The sequence below is a fragment of the Hordeum vulgare genome, chromosome 4H (assembly GCF_904849725.1).
Source record: "Hordeum vulgare subsp. vulgare chromosome 4H, MorexV3_pseudomolecules_assembly, whole genome shotgun sequence".
Classification (NCBI taxonomy): Eukaryota; Viridiplantae; Streptophyta; class Magnoliopsida; order Poales; family Poaceae; genus Hordeum; species Hordeum vulgare.
The window spans coordinates 397,735,153-397,741,495 of NC_058521.1; the positions used below are offsets into that span (position 1 = coordinate 397,735,153).

General features: G+C 39.7%; 1 long non-coding RNA gene across 2 annotated transcripts; it reads right to left on the bottom strand.

Annotated features, from left to right (window-relative positions):
* Positions 1-243: 243 nt before the first annotated feature.
* Positions 244-2,124, bottom strand: LOC123448717. 2 transcript variants are annotated; one of them, XR_006631919.1, is made up of 3 exons: positions 1,234-2,112; positions 931-1,039; positions 244-576 (listed from the first exon to the last, which is right to left on the bottom strand). It is a non-coding gene; the product is annotated as an uncharacterized LOC123448717 (long non-coding RNA). The 2 variants fall into 2 exon arrangements; XR_006631917.1 differs by having other exon boundaries at positions 931-2,124.
* Positions 2,125-6,343: the final 4,219 nt, after the last annotated feature.

The window sequence follows — 6,343 nt, forward strand, 5'->3', positions numbered from 1 at the left end:
TTCCTTGCCCTCATCCTGTGCAGATGTCTTATGCGTGTGGCCAGGTGTTTCTTTTGCACAGATGTAAATAACTCACTGCCATTGCCATCGTGTTTTTGGTGAGATCTTTGTTGTCGCTTGTTGAATCATGAGTGGGTACGCATATAAATTGGTGAGATTAGACGTAAATAAGCGATGTGGGATAAATATTTAGCCGAACGAGTACGGAAAAAATTATATGTTTTATCGACATGATGGTGCAGATGCGTGTAAGACCCAGATCATCAATGATACTTAATTATGATGTATGGGTTGCTAAAAAAAACTACGACGTACGGACAGAAGTGATACGACTTTTATTAGTATAGGTAATATAAGGATAGGAAAGGAAAAAGATTAAAAATGAAAAAAGGGAGAACTTGGACTCGAACCCGCGTCTATGCGATAGAATGTTCAGCTCCAGCCACTGCGGCACCAAGGGCTTACTTCAGAATATCGCTTCTAAGGTTCCATAGATCATCATCACGACTTGTGTACAGAAACAAACCGTTTTTCCTCACTTAACGTGGCATGGTGTGCTCTCCAAGCATTCAAGTCCTGCAGGTTTTAGTCAATCAGTATATTTCTAATGCATGTGATTTTGATCTAATTTAAAACGGTATTAGTTTACTGTCTAAGTAAAAAGTATCGGATAGTCCTGTTGAGTTTCCTGGCGACAAAACCAGCAGAAACAAGAGAATATCACCCAGGAAGATCACAATGAAATCAAAGAACGTTATGAAACATGCCTTGCATATCCTACCAGAATCAGGAATAGAGCAACTAACCATGTAAAAAGGGATATTACATATACACGATTATATGAGTTGGTTGTCAGTTGTCTCATGATATTCAGGGAAGCAGATTGTGGATTTAAAGGGGCAAAAATATGCTTCATACAAGAAGGCTCACCAAGAATGATTGCAGGTGATCTCCAGTCAGAACCTCTACATTTAAGCTCTGGCTGTTGAGATACTTCCAGTAGAGACTGTGATTCTTCACCATGGCATGTTCCATCATCCTGATAGAAGGCCATGTCTCAACATAAGCATTGCTTTTGAGGAGTAAATCAAAGACAGCTTAGTAGATAATTTTCCTAAGCCCAACAATCTGAACTCTACGTTCCTTGATGAACCCATTACTTATAAGGAAATAAACGCTTAACATTAACACATATATTGACTTACTAACTAAATAATTTGATCAATCATATACCTGTAAAGTGGGAATTTATTTCATCCCCTGATTATGAAATCCTGAAATCTCAACAAATTAGTATAAGCAATACTACAGTACAGATGGTCATAAGACTTGTTCGTTTCTATGGTCAAACCTGAGTAAAAAGAATACCTAAGAAATACCCGCAAGTCCTCAGCACTACTCACGGCCAGTCGAAACAACAATATTTACTCACGGCTAGTCACACAAAATCATATACTTCTACATCAGGTCAATTCTTCGAACCATATACATAGACAAATCATATTCCTCTAATCTTTTGTTCTGAGGTGGGAATAATAGGTCAACAAAAGTTTCACATATATAATTTTTATGTCTCTTCAGTAATAATGCCTTGACAAATATGAATGTCATTGCTGTATTCATAAACGTCAAAAGCACAATCGCCACTTAGAGGACCCCAGAAAGTATAAAGTAAATATAACAAATTTATACGATAGAAGGCCTTTGACGGAGAGCAACGTTTCTGGAACCTGGACCGAGAGGCTGTTCCCGAAGAGGAGAAGCCTAGTCAGAATCCCCGATGAGCCGAGATTGGGCGGGAGCGTGCCATTGACTGCGACCTAGCGGAGCTCGACCACGGCGAGTGGCGGCAGGAGACCGCGGATGAACCACGCAGGCACCTCGCCGGGGAGCGGGCCTGGAGCTCGAGCGTTGTGAGATTCTGCAGCTCGTCGATCGCGAACGCCGGTGAACGGGATAAATCCATTGGACGGGGGTGATGTTGATCCAGTCGTGGAAGGAGACATGGCTGGCCAGCGGGCAGAGATGCGGCGACGGCGGCCAGCGGGCGGAGATGCGGCGGCCAGTGGTTTGAGGTGTGGAGGTGGCTTGGGGAATCCACAGATAAGGGCCGCGGGCATAATTTCTAACAATGGCAATGATTTTTACGTAAAAACGAAACGTTTTTTCTAGAGTGCACTTAAACAGGGACTGCGGGTTGAACATCTGAAAGCTTAGGGGCTTTTTTGCAAAACTATCTCGGCGACGTACGACAGAAGCAGTATCTACTTTATTATTAGGGAGAGAAGTAAGTATAATATAATTATTATATTACTAGCACAAGTGCCCGTGCGTTGCAATGGAAGAATAAATATTAATGTATCATGTTGTGGAATAAACAAAGTAAATGACCAGTCCCTAAAATTAAGGCATACACTAAAAAAATATAAGTTACAAACAAAAAAGAACCCAAATGTTTGGATTTTCTATGCATATGAACGAGGGTATGATAATCCTTCATACTATGTAGTACGAGAACATACATCATAAGTGGAAAGGAAACAATTCTATCATCAATAATTCACGTTCACTAATAAAAGAATGGATTTCAAATTTGCATTTCTACATATTTTTAAGAACAATTCACTACATGATATAGCAGTGGCAATAGAAAGGTAGAGGGGCGCAACGGGAGAGCCTTGTCACCCATGATTTCAAAGCATGAACCTGTGTCTAATAAAGTGTTACGCCTCTGCACAAATATTCAACAATTAATCTTATGGATAATCTAACCTTGACTGATAAATGTGAGCTTGCATGTGTAATGGTTGAGTTCCACCTCTGCATACCTAGACATGCAATTAGCCCATATGAGGGTCTATTTTCTTCTACACTCGAAGTACCATAGAAAAAATGATTCTGGCCAAACCCAATCTCTTACTCTATTAAATACCCACAAAGAGCTATCTCTGTTAAAAACAAACAACCGGCTGCAAACTTTCTCTGTAAAAAGTCCCCATGTGATCTACCTGGTCACCGCCCAGCCGCCCCCCCCCCAACGCACGGATCCACCTCCTCCATTGGATGGCTCTTCACCATCAGCATGCTAACTCCTCTCCACCAACCAAGCTGCATTTCTCCACCTCTTCTCCACCAAGCAATCCACGGAACACAAGACAATGGCTAGTGGTGGGGGTCCGATGGATCCAACTTGCGCCGCCCTGACGCATTGAACACGAGGAATGGCGCCGCGCTAGCCACACTTGTACCGACGTGCTTCCAATGGCATCAAAGGATCATGGAGGTAGTGCCTCTCGGGCGACGGATCTGACTACTGCAGTTGCCAGTCTCGGACCATAGTGCTGCTCATGTAAACGCTCTTCTGGTTGGTCATGTTGTACATGCCCTTGATGAATTCCTTGTTCGGGATTGGAGAGCTCTCGCGATGCATCATTGGCGCTGGCTCCGGGCGCAAGCTCGTCGGCCTTCGATCTCGTCTTGCACGTCCACAATGACCACATCGACGAGTTGTGCCATGGCGGGGGTGATGTAATGCTCTCCTAAGCGGGCGTTCCCCTCATGCATGGGTGCACACCCAGCACCCAGTTTCACACGCTCATCATCCACCTCGTGGGCTCTGTTTTTATTATAACACAACGTGGTGTAGCTGAGTTGGTCAAAACGCTATTTTTACGGTGTGAGGCCGCGAGTTCGAGTTAGCGAACTGGCAATTATTTTTTCCGCCCCCTGGACTTCACCGGGACTGCGGGCTAGTTTGGATTAATATAGGGTTTTTTTGTGTAAAATATAAAAAAAGATTTGTTTCCCGACTTAAATCCGAACTACGGGTTGATTTCAGGAAACGATAGTCTTTTTTTATAAAAATGCGACGACGGACGACAGAAGCCATCGGTGCTTTATTATTAAGCAAAAGAGCCCGTGCGTTGCGACGGAAGAGAAAATAACACACGCTCTAAACGCAATATATTTTCACATGACATCACATATGTGTTGCCGACGATGGCTTTAGTGTTCACACAACGAAAACACGTTTGAATGTACAGTCACTCGGAATAAGATGAAAAATATGTTGTTTCTCCCCACAAGTTTTTTCAAAGGTAAGCATGTGTGATTAACGATGTTTTCTTTCCGCTCAATTTGGTTTTAATTTAATGGATTTTTATTGCAATTCGTATCGTCGTCGGAAAGAGAGAAAAAAAGGACCATGCACTACAGATTAAGTTTGCACCAAAAATAATATTTAGGAAGTATTCAACAGCTAAAAATAACATCCTATTTAGATTCTATATATTGTTTTAATCAAATTTCATATATAACATGTTAAAATCGGAGTTAGGGTTTAAAAGATACGAATAATTTTGTTTTAGATAAAATTTGGATTGATAAACTAAAAAGTTAGGTTTTTTTTGTTAAAATACGGAGTGCGGGTTGATTACGTGAAACATCACGGGTTTTTCTGAACAATGCAAAAAACGATTCATTTTCTGACTTAAATCTGGACTGCGGGTTGATTTTAGAAAATGTCGGGGGCTTTTTTGTAAAAGTGGCACGACGAAACGTTTTCCCCACTTAAGAGAGGACCATGGTTTGATTAACTGAAAACAGAGGGACTTTTTTGCAAAAATGCCACGACGGACGACCAGAAACCTTATTTGCTTTATTTATTACTAGAAAAAAAATGTGCGTTGCAATGGAAGAGAAAATAACACACGCTGTGAACGCAATATATTATCACATGACATCAAATTTGTGTTACCGACGATGGCCTCAGTGCTCACACAACGAAAACGCGTTTGAATGTACAGTCACTCGGAATAAGATGAGAAATATGTTGTTTCTCCCCACGAGATTTTCTAAAGGTGTGCATGTGTGGTTAACGATGTTTTCTTTCGTCTCAATTTGGTTTTAATTTAATGGATGTTTATTGCAATTTGTATGGTCGCTGGAAGGAGAAAAAAAAAGAACCGTGCACTAGAGATTAATTTGCACCAAAAATAATATTTAAGAAGTATTCAACAGCTAAAAATAACATCCTATTTAGATTCTACATATTTTTTAATCAAATTTCATATATAACATATTAAAATCGGAGTTACGGTTTAAAAGATATGAATAATTTTGTTTCAAATAAAATATGGATTGATTAACTAAAAAGTCAGGATTTTTTTGTTAAAACAAAAAAAAACGTTTCGACTGACTCAAATAGGGAGGGCGGGTTGATTACCTAAAACATGAGGGAGTTTTTTGAAAAATACAAAAAAAACGGTTCGGCTGTGACTAAAAGATGGACTACGGGTTGATTATCTAAAACAGTGAAACAATGAGGGCTTTTCTGCAAAATGACAGAAAACGGTTCGTTGTGATTTAAAATTAGACTGCGGGTTAATTACCTAAAACTACGAGGTTTTTTTATAAAATGACCGACGACGTACGAAAGAAGTGATACGCGCTTTATTATTACTAGCAAAAGAACCCGTGCGTTGCAACGGGACAAAGAAATGCGTGATCATTTTCTAAATTAGCAAACATTTTATGAATGAAAAACTATTTTATAAGTCACAAACCATTGTTTTTTTTGAACTTTTAGAATATTTTTCCATTCATGATCATTTTTAGAATTGACAAAATTTTGCACAATTTCATTATAAAAAGTACTTCATGAACTTTTAAAAAATCATGAACATTGTTTGATTTCTTGAATAATTTTTTTCAAAATTTCAAAAACTTTTTGCAAAATCACGAGTATTTTTGAATCCACAGACATTTTATAATTTATTAAACATTCTATTTCAAAATTCCCACTTTTTAAGACAAACTCTCTTGTAATCTTTCATTCCCTTCCCTTCAGACTGCCAAACACGCTGCAAGTAATTTGGAAAGGGGGGAGTAGCTTGGGAAGTAAACATACATTCAGGTACTGGATACAGCCCGCAAGCAACTAACATGTGACTTAAGCAATTTGTTGCTACTGTTTAATACAACACGAGCAGTACGTTCGTATTAAAACTGTAAACATGACGAGAGAACAATATTTGTTTGTTTTTTTTAGGAAAGAAAACAGTAGCAACAAATTGCTTACTCACATGTTAGTTGGATCAATGTTGCCAAAAGCATAGGCTGCATAGCCCAGCATGGCTGCAACGAAAGAAAAGCTTGTTGTTATTATTATGGAAGGGTCGAGAACAGAATTCCACCTCCATACATACAATAAACAGCAACTTACGGTGCAATCACGGCCCTAACATCAGGTGACTTGGTGAGAGCAGCTGCCGAGAGCCAACCATCGAGTTCCTCTTCCAGCTTGCTGGCTAATTGTGAACATGGAGCAGTAGATGATTTAGCC